The 14,496-nt window shown below is 41.1% G+C and overlaps 1 protein-coding gene and 1 long non-coding RNA gene across 3 annotated transcripts in view; both read left to right on the forward strand.

The window, feature by feature from the left end:
- The first annotated feature begins 1,341 nt into the window (after positions 1-1,341).
- LOC142157882 (uncharacterized) lies at positions 1,342-5,895 on the forward strand. 2 transcript variants are annotated; one of them, XR_012692674.1, is made up of 3 exons: positions 1,342-1,503; positions 5,305-5,415; positions 5,823-5,895. It is a non-coding gene; the product is annotated as an uncharacterized LOC142157882 (long non-coding RNA). The 2 variants fall into 2 exon arrangements; XR_012692675.1 differs by lacking the exon at positions 1,342-1,503 and adding an exon at positions 3,617-3,748.
- A 1,317-nt stretch (positions 5,896-7,212) lies between these two features.
- The window catches only part of MATN2 (matrilin 2), an 81,714-nt gene continuing 74,430 nt past the window's right edge, over positions 7,213-14,496 (forward strand). The window contains exon 1 of the mRNA XM_075213846.1: positions 7,213-7,292. The gene's annotated coding sequence lies outside the window, so the exon portion shown is untranslated. The remainder of the gene's footprint in view (positions 7,293-14,496) is intronic.

Genomic DNA, 14,496 nt, shown 5'->3' on the forward strand with positions numbered 1-14,496 from the left:
CAATTGTCACAATTTTGGCCGGGGGTGGGGCTAAGATGACGTGATATTTGTGCCATTAAGCCCCACCCCTTATCTGTTGCTGGGGCGAGAACCGGGAGGTTGCCCTGCTCTCCCGGGAGCCCAGGAGGTCTCCCAGAAATGCGGGAGTCTCCCGGACATTCCGGGAGAGTAGGAAACTGTCATAACCATCTGAAAAGATCGTAACTCTGCCTACTCCATAGTCTTTCTTCCTATCTAAGTCAGTCTCTCTCCCCTTCCCCTGTGTAAGTCAGCCTTTCTCCCCCTCCTCACTCCCATCCCCCTGTCTATGCCAGTCTCTCTCCCTGTCTCCCCATGTGTGCCTCTGTCCCACCAATTGTGTGTGAATACTGCCATTTTCCTCCACCGCCCACTTTTCCCCTCTGTCCCTTACAATCTACTCTTAGGGCTAGATTTACTAAACTGCGGGTTTGAAAAAGTGGAGATGTTGCCTATAGCAACCAATCAGATTCTAGCTGTCATTTTGTAGAATGCACTAAATAAATGACAGCTAGAATCTGATTGGTTGCTATAGGCAACATCTCCACTTTTTCAAACCCGCAGTTTAGTAAATATAACCCTTACTCTTGTTCTGCACCTCCTTCTGCCTCCCCCTTCTTCTTCCACTTCTCCTTTCCTCCACCTCTTCTGCTGAAGTTTACGATGGGGTCCTGGTAGTGATGTGGTTATACCCATGTCCAGTACCACACAGCTGGATCTGAAGGTGGCACTGATGTTTCTGATTTTAATAATTTTTGCTGTATAGTAAACTTTTACTATAACATGGGCCCTATTCATCAAGCTAAATCCTCATTAGCGCACACACCAATGAGGTTTTCAGATATTACCGTTCAAAGATTCCTCATTGAAAATTTTGCATGCACTAATCGGTCAGTTAATTACCTTTACAGTCTGGCTGGGCCAGACTTAACCTCATGTGTCAAACTCCCATTGTCCAATAGATTGTAAGCTTGCGAGCAGGGCCTTCTCACCTCTCTGTCTGTTTTACCCAGTTTGTTTATTAGTTTACTATGTTTGTCCCCAATTGTAAAGCGCTACGGAATATGTTGGCGCTATATAAATAAATGATGATGATGATGATGAAGGTGCAAAATACCCTGTTATTATCTATGCAATGGCTGGCATCCTTTTATCCTATACACCAAAGTGATAACAATGATATCTCCTGCGATATCCCTGAGAGCGTTCAGATTCACCAGCGAAGGCTTCTATGTGCAAATATTAACAAGCTCCCTGCTAGACAATACATGTGCTTAATATTGTTTAAGTTCAACGTATTTTTTTTTGCAGATCTAATAACACCAGACATGTACTATGAAAAGCAGATGTAGGAAATTGGTAATTCTATACCTGTAAAAGCAAAGATACCCAATCTGTCTCACTCTCTATCTGTCTCGTTCTCTCTCTCTCTCACCAACACAAATTCCAATGCTGTCTTACAACTTTGTTCCAGGACAATTGCAGGTTAGTGGATTTAATTTATCCCACATTTGTGATTTTATTTGTAGTGTATTGAATTTAGTGACTATTTACAGAGCTACGTAGCTTATGTTGTATCTCAAAGTGCTATGATATGCCTGCAGCATACAAATATATTGTATGGGATAGTAGTGGAAGTGGGCTGGTATACGGAGGTAAACCATACCGCCACTTCTCCTACTGCCTTCATTGTAAAACTATCAAATTCCATTCACTTACATTTTCCAAACCGCCACTTCCAATTTCCGATATGTTTCATAAATGATATTTTACCTGCATGCAGTTCCATGTAAATGCCCACATGAAATCTGATCTGAAAACACGTGTTACCAAAAGTAACATTAAGCCTTATAACCACTGCTGGAAAACCGCACCGATGATCACATTTGAATATGAATCTTAAGATATGTGTTAATCAGCATGTGCACGTAATTGTGTGTTTCTGTGTGAATGCATTTTCAAAACCTAGTTTAGGGGAGGTCTTAAACACTAAGGGGTCTATTTATGACCCTTCGTTTTTTCTGTAGAAACTTTTCAATCCTCATCGCATAGATGCGGATTGAAAAGTTTCTCATATGTATTAAAAATCAACACAGGAACAGCCGTTCCGAAAAACGGCTGCTCCTGTGAAGTCTTACACTTACCTAACACTTGATCCTTCTCTTTTCCTCCCTCTGCGGTGCCGATCGTCCCTCTTTTAATCCCTGTGCGCATGCGCCGACTGGTAAACTCGGGCATGTGCACAAAGATCCGTGTCTGCAGGAACCTGAAGCATGTGATGGAGGGATCATGTGATCCCTCCACACATGCGCTGTGCTCGTCAGAGCAGCGCTGTTTTCAGTGTAAAGTTTCACTTATGTTAATGTACGCCAGCTTCAGATGGCGCCAGCTTCAGATGGAGTACATTAACAAGTAAAAAAAAAAAGAAATATTGCACCTGCCAGTTTTTAATACATAGCGTTACTGAGCACTCCCCATCCATTGTTATGGGGAGTGCTCAGAAAAACGCTAATGGGTGCAAAGCAGCAGATATCTCCGATATCTGCTGCTATGCTAGATTAATACATAAGGATTTTCACGGTAAAGCCCCGAAAACAACCTTTACAAGGGGAAAAACTTTAATAAATAGACCCCTGAATGAGCAACACAATGTCCCTCAGAGTCTTTATTTTCTTTGTGGCTTCTCCACACTAAGAGGTGGATACGGAGGACAACCAGCCGACAGCTTCCGCACCGCTGCAAGATGACAGGAATTACAGCACTGCACAGTGGGGAGGGGCGGGGCTGTGCTGACATACATCGCGCAGTCCCCCCGTGTTGTGTCTGGTTATAAAGATGGAGTCATTTGTGAGCAGAGGGAATCTTTGTTCTTTATGATGAGAGAAGCTGGATAGTGATGTTTGGGTTCAGGATGGTCCATGGATAATCTCGGCTAATGACAGTTATGTTCCTACTTCTAACCACAAATGCAAAAAAAAGATTTCATTTCACCCTACACAATATTCTAATAAACAAGGGGTGGATGATGAGCATTGTTAGAGGCTTTCACCTTTACTGGGTGTTTGTTTCTAGTTGTACAAAACAGGTAGATATTTAATCCACCTATAATCAGGCGCCAGTCACTACATTCCATAGAACACCTGTTCCGGTGCATTACATAGCAGAGACACATTAATATACACACATTAATCACTGTCATTAATTAGGGGACTAACATAAATATGACAGTAAGCAGAATTGTGAAGTAATGAGTTTATCTTTGACGACATTCCTGTGGCAGATCACAGATACGCAAAAAGTGTCTCTGTAGGGAATTTATACACCTGGCGGACAAATAGAAGCCTTATGCATTAAAGCGCTCCGTACCTCCCAACTGCTCTCAGCTTATTAACAACTTATAGAAGCTGCTTAAAATTCGAAGTCAATAATATTATTAAACATTTATCTTCTAGGTTGCTTATGTTACTGTCCTGGTGGTTTACTACACATCACAATCTGCAGTAGTTGCTGGTCGTGTTGTGTACATTATTATCTATTCTCATTATTGATGGAGTTTATCAGTTTAACATGTAAAGTTCCATGAAAATTAGCTGCAGTCAGATGATGGAATCTACTTAACACCGCAGCCAGATGATGGAATCTACTTAACACCGCAGCCAGATGATGGAATCTACTTAACACCGCAGTCATAAGTGTCAGAAAGTGCACCATTCACAGGAATCGGACACAGGTATGCTGAACTATTTAGCTGTTTATTAGCAGTTGTCAGGATGGTAAAACAGCTTCAATGCTGGTACAGCTATCATATCCAGTAACAGTACACGAAAATCCCCACCACCTACATCTGGCTAGACATAACTCTCCTGTCTGCTCACCGGCCACTTACTGGCATCAGTGGTGCCACCCACACATACAGACAGTGTCATTATCCTCCACCCCAAGCACTACAACAAATCACAGCAAACCAATCACACCCATGTGGAACACGTGTGTGTGTGTGTGTGTGTGTGTGTGCTAAGAGAGGAACCTAGGGAAAACTTACCCTGTCTGCAGCCTGCTGCTGCAGAATAACTGTGTTCCTACCTGTAAACTTACAGGGAACTGTGGCAAATATCCCTCTTTGCCACAGATGGTAGAATCTATTTAACACCTACACAAAGTAATAATAACTGATCTCAACGATGTTATTTCTCAAACCGAGTAAAATAGTAAGATTTATCATTTACCAACCTTTAAACTTTCCAACTAAAGCCCCTCAGTTCCAATTTTTTTAGCAATTTTTCAACATTTAATAAAACAAACCAAACAATATCTGCTAGAACATTGTGTGTATGTGTGTGTGTGTGTGGGGGGGGGGGAGATAATATATATATATATATATATATATATATATATATACATACTATAATATTTTTATATATGACGTGCACAGACACTGGTCAGGGGAAGGAGCAACTCTCGTTTCAGTATAGCCATTATGGCAGGGACAGCTGTGTATCACTCTGTGATTTGTTTTGGATGAATATGTTTGGAGGGAAATGTTGTTTCTCCATGATAAGCGGCAAAAAAGAATTACCTTTTTCACCTATGTATAATGAATAATTATAAGTAGGCTCCATGGTCACGTTACTCTACCACCCTCACCCTGCCAGTGTCAGTGCACCAATGCTAGCATGTACTCATTTAATACAATCCTGGCGACTAGTGTAAAAAGCAGGCCTCAATCCTGGTGACTAATGTAAAAAGCAGGCCTCAGTTCTGGTGATTAGTGTAGAAAGCTGGCCTCAATCCTGGTGACTAATGTAAAAAGCAGGCCTCAGTTCTGGTGATTAGTGTAGAAAGCAGGCCTCAATCCTGGTGACTAATGTAAAAAGCAGGCCTCAATCCTGGTGACGAGTATAAAAAGCGGGCTTCAGTCCTGATGTCAAACCTGATGCCTTTGACACAAGCTCTTTGGTGATTGGTAGGAGCACACTCCTCTTAAACTCCGTCCATGGGTCCAGTGTCAATATATGTCATATCGTCTTGTACTTTTCTTAATATAATATTACATGAGTTCTCACAGACCATTTCAAAAGTGTCTTTGTATTAGAATATGTCATGTGTAATTTATGTTCAGTCTTTCAGCATTGCTTATTAATATGCTTGTTAAAAGACACAAATTGCACATGTTGTATTGCTAAGCTCAACAACTTTGTACTCAAGGTTCTAAAGGTAACACTACTTTTCCACATGTTCCCTACTAATGTTTAGTGAAGTTTAACTGTAATAACCATGTGTTTGTAGAATGGCATGTTGCAGCTTGGTTGCTCTCTGCCAGATCCAGTACATCCACCAGAATCAGCATGCCAGTGGATGCAACAGCCGGCAGTCGGCGAATGCGACACTTTTCAGCAGGTCTGTGTTATATAATATGTGAATATTTTAATTTTTCAAGTCATGTATTATATTTTGGAATTTGAAATTACCTCCTCTATTTGGATTATACAATAACAATTTTAAATCATGTGTAGTTATATGTTCAAACACACAAAATTATTGGATTATGTATATCATTAAAAGTAAAACTTTTTTTATCTCCTGTGCAATCATTAAAAAAAACGCTCCCTGGTTACGTTGCTCTATTCTCCCCATCCCCATTGTGGTGGTTCTGGTGCACCAATGCAAGCCCAAAGGACACCTGGGTAACTGAACTCAACACTAGGGGGCGTAATACGTGAATCAAGAGTTTGCACCTCTTGGGCTCACAGCTGATCCCTCTTCTCTTACAGAATGGCTCACAGCTGATCCCTCTTCTCTTACAGAATGAAATGAGCAGAACCAGACACCCTGTGGCTCTTCAAAGGTCCAAATAAACAACTGAGGAGACAATAAATATGTGACATTATTTGTTCAGTGTATTTATTGTTTTTTTCTATCGGAAAAATAAGGAGAAAAGATTATTCTGTCTTTCCATATTAGGCTTGGTGCACAATTGTTTCAATAGGGTTTGGGTAGTTATTTTATTATTTAGATATTAAAGTTGTTGGCTGAGGTAACGACACACAGAACTGTGTCATTATATTCTGTAATTAAGCTTTAATTTCAAATATATCCTTATCATAACTACAATCTTATGGTAAATATTATCCTACTTTGAACTTGCTGGCACTAAATAACAACAGCACCCAAGACTAACCTCTTTAATTTATTATTACAAAGTTTGGATTAATTTAGAAGATCATCATCACCACCACCATCTTTATTTATATGGTGCCACAGAATTCACCCAACAAAAAATAAAACAGAATAAAATACAGATAAGTAGACTAGAGCAATGGAAAAATTGCAAACAGGCTGAGGAGATCGAAGGTAGAGAGGGCAATATATATTCATATATATAAAGGGGCGCTGAGAAGTGGATGGATCATGTGCAAAGTGCTGGGGCCCGGGTCTCTCTGGTGGCCCTGGCTTCTCTGGTGGCCCTGGCCTGCTAGTTTAGTGGGAGGATCCACCAACATGATGTGGCCACACCCCCTTCAGCAGCTATGGAAGGGGCCCCAAAATTCCTCTTGGTGGCCCTGTGCATTTCCCCACTTACTGACAGCGAGATCTGATAAATAACACCCTAACAGAAATATCACACCTAAATTCCAGAAACATTTTAACATTTAAAATAAGTTTGTAAAACTTTCCATGAATTATTAATGCACTATTTCCATGCACTATTCAACTTTACATGCTTTACTTCCTAAAGCCAGAGAAGGGGCTGATGGAATAGCTCCTTGCACAATGTCACCAGGTTTATGCATATTACTACAATTTATGCAATCTGTGGCTCCTCAGTCTACAACGCCGACGTCTGTTTTATATACTACTAATCACATACACAAAACTCAAATATGCATAAATGTTAATGCAACCAGGAACACGTACTGTTCATTTCCAATTTACAGATGGTTAAATGAATCAGCCAGGCTCACTTTCTACATATCTGGAGCGAGTTACACTGGTGTAATACACACTTCTGTCCCCGGAGAGCTCGTCCTCAATGAGCCAGCCCCTATGTATCCCACCTCAGCAGCCTTGGCATGTCCTGTATGCTGTCAGCCTGTGTTGTATGCCCGGTTACTGGCCCTGGTGGAGAGGAGGGGCGGGTCTTTCCTTGCATGGACTTTCCCAAGGGGGGCAATCTTGCTTCTTCTTTTTTTGGACACTGGAAATAGAACGCGTTCTATCTGCTGCTTCTCCGGAACCCTCTGAAAGTTGTGTGTCCCCTTCATCCACATGAGCAGGTAAGAGAGATGTGATCCTCGCTGGCGCTGCCTAGTCCAGTAGTTGCAGGTAACAAGGGCGGTCTAGTCTTGGAATGCGCCCTGGGACCTCTCGTGCGCCACAGAGTGCGCACCGAGCTGCTATATCAGGGTATACACATCGTGCAGTTGTGTCTATTCCCAAGTGTGCGGTTCGTTGTGTAGGTGTACAGTGCTGAGCTTGGATACAGGGAGTTATGTCATGTCTGAATCCAGATAGTGCTATAATGGTTAGATGAACAGTGAGCTGCAAAGTGTGGATGAAAGTTGTGCTCTATGTGGATTAGATACTTCGGTACAGCACAATATATTGTTTATGGATTGTTTTAGTATATGCAAAGAACAAGTATACAGTCATTCTAGCGTGTGGGCATTTAGTGTGTCAGAGATTAGATTAATGTTTCACTAGCTGGTAAATTCACCTCATCCATATATTTCATTTGCATGAGGAGTGCTCTTAAAAAGCTACAGCAAATGTTCTTCTTTTTACATAAGTAAATTCACTTACCAATTGATGTCTGCTGTTCTTTTATATTATGGAAGCCAGAAGTGAGTTTTATGACAGCAACAGATTGACATAGTTTAATAGTGGTTTTTGTTGTCCCAGAACATTTATGCTGTGACAGTGAGTAGATGAAGCTTTAGCAACCTGTTACCACAGTTATTATGGCTGGATGGAACAGGCTATGACATGTAGTTCCATACACCAACCTCCAGCCCCTACAGTACAGCCTATGCCAGACAGTACAGGTTTTGACAACTTCCATCCTGTAAAAGGGTGTAAATAACTTTTAATTCACCATAAATCATAATCTATGATATATTAAGATGGTGTTTTCATTCAAGTTTACATTGGAGTTGCTGAGAGAAAAATGACAGGGTTAACCCTTTACAGCACATAAAGCATAATGTTATTCATCTTGTGGGTCTGCATGTTTTTGGGGCTTTGCACATCTCTTTCTTGGGTCTGATCCCCTGGCTTGGGTTGAGGACAGGACTGCTGCTGCGAGAGTCCCTGCCAATATCCGCAGTTGCTGTCAGAAGTCTGAGTTTTACTCCTGGCTACAAGTGAGCTGATGGGGGTGTGTTGGAGAAGGATGGGAGAAGCTTTGGCTCATATCCACCTGAATCCGCCTACAGGAAAAAAAATGTTTCCATTACTCTCAGATGCTATGAACACTGGTTGGAGGAAACAAGCTGTGCAAGCATCATTTAACCACAGCTTCTCAGATAAGGTTATCATGTAAAGAGTGACAGCATTCATTTAGTACAAGAGTCAGTAATGATACAAAACTTATACCCATCGTGTATTCCATTGCCCTGCACTGACCCTCCCAAGTGTACCACATACTGCTAACAGTTTCAATTGGACCTGTCATGTTCATAGAAAACTGCACTACTTATTTTTAAACATAAGGATTTGCATTCTGAATGTGTAGCTGCATTACCACTCAATAGCTTAATTCTACTCACCTGCTCCTTCCCCTACCTGGTGCCCCAGGGGGCTGCAACTTCTTTAACCAGTGGCTCCTCAAATTCTGAAATTTCTAATTTGTTTGCAAAACTTTTAAGTTCACCAGTTCAAAATGACCGCAGAAAGAGGTATTAGAGAACCAATCAGAAGGTGCAATATCCATGACTGCGGATTCTGATTGGTCCACTTCTTCACACACCCCCTTTGCAGCATCACCCAACTCAAGTTTTCGGCCAGAGCTGTGAGATGAATCATAGAACCCCTGGAAATAACAGGGCGGGAAGCAGCCCCCAAGGCTCTGGGGGGAGAGAAAAGAGCAGGTGAAAATTTTTTAGCGATTAGGGGGTAATGCAACTTTAAAACAGTCAGCCATATTAGCAGACCTTTTGGTCTAGGTATTGAAGCTACATTTATGGGGTTAATCTTTCCCAACTATTAGGGTACTTGCTGAATATTCCTCTGCTCTCCTTTGGTTGGCATGACACTGATATTAGGGAGGATCCTGCAGCAGTATACAGGAGGCTAACATATAACAAATACATATATAAGTATAAATACTGCTTTGTCTGCATGATGTAGTTTTTGCATACAGCCTCAGAAAACTGAAAATAACTTTGGAAAATAGCATAAATAAATCTACTCATCGACAGAAATGTTAAGTATTCACTTCTTAAAACTAATTCTGGGTACACACTACAGAAAATGTCTCCCGATGCGATATTGTTAACAATTTTACCAACAACTGGGAAAAATAAAAGTTTGTATACACGTTTTACAAGAGTTACCGTCAGATCTGTGCTCTTCATCTGTCATAACCATTGGTTGAAAAGATGGTGACTCTGCACACTCCATAGAGATCTATGGACACTGCTGGTCGTGAGTGTACACACACTGCAAAATCGGAACAACATCATTCCATCGTTGAACGAGATTTTTAGTCCGGTTTAAAAATCAAATGAAACAATACGATGAGCTTTGGAACGATAATCGTTCATCGTTGGAGCGTACACACTAATGCGCTATCGGGCCGAACAGTTGTTTATCATGTGATTGGTCTGATAATCGGGTGAAAAACCTGTAGTGTGTACCCAGACCATTTGCACAATTTAATTAAAGTATATGCCTCACACATTTCTCTCATTTGAACAGGAAGCCTTCTGACAGAAAATATTATTTCCCTCCATGAAAGCTCTATTGCGTTTACTCAGCTGAACATGTGGATAACAAATTGTTCACAAAGAGTGACATATGGACCATAGATACCTATTGGGGTCACAGTATGTATTTTTTCTGTCACTATGAATGATAAGCCATGGATGCAGAAAATTAGGTCAGGCTGTGTCCATTGTCTGTCATCAGTTTATTAATAAAAAGAAGTGCGCCTACATTTTGTAATTAGGGGATCTTTGATGTCACTTTCTGTTAACACTTGTTTGTGTGTTCAGCTGAGCAAATAACAGAATGAAACTTTGATGTTGGGAAGAATGTTGATGTTTGGTGTCCCAAGAAATCCACAGTCATGACCGCTATAACTTTACTGACTGACAACTTCCGTCTGTATGGATCACTGCTGTGCATTATGTACATATATATATATATATATATATATATATATATAGGTGATAGGGGTGGGGATAAGCGGCCATGCGTCATGGTGCATTTAACTATAGTATGCAAACACTGCTGTGGGAGCAGCAAGATGAAACATGCAACAACCCCTACCCTCATATCAGACCTATTTTTTTTAATTTAACCTATTATCCACTATCAGATATTGCTTTGTCATCCTTACAAATATATCCTTTGATTGTTATCCGCTCAGCAGATAAAGGTGGCACGGTAGTGATCCATAATTTACAGTTATGACAGTGAGATAATCCGGCACTAGCAGACACCAATACATACCGTAGGGTTTTTTCTGTCCTTATGACAACCCCCAAAACTAGCCATCTAGTAGACCTATCATATCAGCCAGAAGTTCACGTTTCACATCTTTTGCCCAGTGCATTGATTTTTTTGCTTCAATCCTTTCTAAGACCTCTAAGTTATATTAAAGACCCTGCAGATTTTTTGTAAGGTCTACAGTATATAACCCAACTACCCAATACTGCTATTCTAATAGCGATGGATGTTAGATTATTGTACGTAATAATTCCACATGATGTTAATGTTCACGCAGCAGGGGAGTCACCTGTGCAGTCTGAACATCTCTCTTCGCTGATTAAAGTTATTGTTTACCTGCTGAATGTAGTTTTGTATCATAACTATTTTCGCTATTCTAACAAGTTATATATATAGGGTCTGGAACCGCAATGGGTTCTGATTTATCCCTGGCATCTGTACATGGATCACTATGACCATCATTATAAGCATTTTTTCAATGATATTGTCTTGATTTGGAATGCTGATGTTGTGGCCTTAAATGACATGGTGGAGTAACTTAATCAATTACCAACTCTTGTCACTTTCACTATGGAGTCCAGTTAAAGGTCCATTCATTTTTTAATTGTTGTGATTTTTCCTGATCATGACATCCTTGGCTATACTCATTTTCAGAAGTCAATAGGAACAACACACTTTTGGCAGCAAGTCACCATCTACCTTTTTCGAAACAGGGTCTTCCAACCTCCAAATTTTTGAAGCTCTTTCAAAATTGCGTTACTACTGTAATTGCTGCACAATTGGAGTAGGTGACTCAATGTTTTTTTGGATAGGGGGTACCTGCTGACTGACATTAAGATCTGCCTGGGTAAGACACAAATGAGGTTCACCTCAATAATACATGATGTGGCTAAGAACCGTAGTACAAATGTATTTGTTTTTACCACGGCCTGCTCCACTGGTAGGTGCCATACCTCTAAGTCCTTAGAAAACCCTGGAATATAGTAGATTCTGCTCCAGCACTGAATGCCAAGATTTGGACAAATCAACTTGTGTTTTTTAAAAAAACACACTCAACGTCTTAATGCTTTAATCATTAATAAATAGATATATATTTTTCTTTTTTTTAAAAACAAAAACATTTTTGTATTTTTTTTTTACATGAAATACCTAAGTTAGGATGTTCTTAATGTGTACTGTACATAAAATACATTTGTATAGATTCTCTTGTAAACATATGTTCTGCCACACATAAGTGTAGTCATCACTATCAGTCGGAACTTACACCTGCCCTGTAGCTGGACAGAGTGATAACGGCTGAAAAACAGGTATCTAAGAGATGCCCCGAACTTGAACCTGCTGCATGTGCATGCATACTGCATATTACCTACGTTAGTCTGCCGCTTCCCACCCGGTTCTTCTCTTCAAGTCGTAGCCAGTCGTAAGTGTCGTTTGCGTTCAGACATGAATTGCATGCAATGGGGCAACACGGTGGCTCAGTGGTTAGCACTTCTGCCTCACAGCACTGGGGTCATGAGTTGGATTCCCGACCATGGCCTTATCTGTGAGGAGTTTGTATGTTCTCCCCGTGTTTGCGTGGGTTTCCTCCGGGTGCTCCGGTTTCCTCACACACTCCAAAAACATACTAGTAGGTCAATTGGCTGCTATCGAATTGGCCCTAGTCTGTGTGAATATTAGGGAATTTAGACTGTAAGCTCCAATGGGACAGGGACTGATGTCAGTGCGGAATTAGTGGCGCTATATAAATAAATAGTGATTATGATTGGTGTAAGGTCTCTTTCTGAGCATGTACTGAGCTATATTGCACTGATTACGGCACGCAACAGGACTTACGTTCGAGCATGAATCAGGCCCACACTGAGCTGACCTTAGCCATAAGAAAGTCCACCAAGTAGCATCCATGGTCTATTCAGCATCCAAGATGAATTTTGTGTACTTCTCTAGAGCCATCAATAAAGTACCATAAAGTATATGGTACGTTGAACATATGACTAGACAATATCACGGTGCAATATACCACACATGCATACAAATTATGAGGACAGTTAACAGGGTCAGACTGCATTTTGGAGAATTAGCTTGGTATCTCTATGCTAATAGGGGGTATGTTGACAGCAGATGAGGACCATTTGGCCCATTATTCAGGCTTGTTCTCTGACTTTTGGTTTAATCTCTGGATAGACCTGTTTTGAAATTTCATTTTGTTATTTTTCCAAGTACATTTGCTGGACGTTTACCCAAGCATCTATAATATTCAGTAGAGTCATAGTTTCTCACATTAAGTCTTGGATTGTTTTTGCCATATTTAGCTTAAATGAAAACTGCAGGAAAAAAGTCATAGTTTATTTAAGTCGATTTGTAGATAGTTTTATTGCTTTGTGTTTTTAAACAGTGCTTATTTGTTTCACCAACTCTTTCTCTCTTGGTATACTAGAATGTTTTCTTTTAATACAGACAAGTCTATTTACTGTTAAGAGACGATAACCAGGATTTTCAAACACCAGTTATTGCAGCGATAGAAAACCTATTAGTGCCACAATTTACCTAGAAAATATAAGTATCACTGGTGGCGATTCTGGATGTCAGCGATAACAGTGACCACATGCGCAGTCGAACTGGAAGCCCTGATTTGGACTATCAGCTCCACTTAGGGGGGGGATCAGTGGCGCACGCAGTGGGGGTTTCTGAGTCTCTAGAAACCCCCCCTGTGCTAACTAAGTGGCCACTGTCCTATACAGCAGCCGCGGCGCTGTCAAAGAAGTGTCCGCGGCTCTCTCTCGTTTTTTTTGGGGGGGGGGGGTTTTGGGTCGGCGGGGTCGGCCCCCGACAATCCTCTGTGCGCCGCTGGGGATATAAAAACTAGAAAATAAGAATGATGTTATATTAAATTAATTATGTTATATTATTTAAATAATAAAGTTTTTTCCTATCATTGTTTACATGGAAAGGTGGAGTGCAGCAGTACTTGTGTCGCTGTTGTCTTTGTTAAATAGGCTTTCCTGTTATTGCCGGAGATAGCCGACAAATCTCTTTATAGGCGGGGGTATCAGACCTATTTATCTATATAATTTTCCATATAAGCCCAGTGTCCCGCTTGCTGTAGAAAGGGGCAGTGTTTATCATGTTTATACATGTTTTTGTGCCCGTTCGTTCGTGGAGGGGAGGGGTTTCTGAAGAACCAGAAACCCCCCTGCGTGCGCTCCTGACAATGAGACCCAATGTATTATTACAGTGGTGTGGCATGGATGGCTTCCTATGTGACTTGATCACGCCCACAACACATGGCCACGCCCTCTATGGTGGCAAACAAGCACTTTGTGGCGTTGCACATACTTCTCTACCTATGAGGACTTTTTAAAATATTGAGTGGTAGGGCATGACTGAGGTATAGCATAAACGGAAAGAGGTTCCCGAAGGAAATTCTACGTATTTTACATGTTTAAGCAGGAAACCGACCAAAAATGTGGCATAAAAATAGAGGTGGTTCTGAGAGGCGAGATTGCTAAAAACACCAGCCCACTTGGCCTATGCAGTCTATGATGCCTATAAAAAGGGAGGGAGGGGAGGAACAACATCTCCAGCGCCAGATCCTTGCAGGCTCCACATGTTTAAGGCTCACACTTGACCCTGGACTCCCTCACAGATTAGGAGGTAGTGCAAATGTTCAGGTAATCAGATAACAGATGATCTGGAGCCATAAATGTCACACGCCAATGCAGTGTTCTGGCTGCAAAGAGTAATGTGTGCTCTCCGGCTGTGTGGTCACCGGTGGTAGGGATCATACAGGCAACATTTGTGCCCAACACTGTT

This window comes from Mixophyes fleayi, chromosome 5 (genome assembly GCF_038048845.1).
Source record: "Mixophyes fleayi isolate aMixFle1 chromosome 5, aMixFle1.hap1, whole genome shotgun sequence".
NCBI classification, from domain to species: Eukaryota; Metazoa; Chordata; class Amphibia; order Anura; family Limnodynastidae; genus Mixophyes; species Mixophyes fleayi.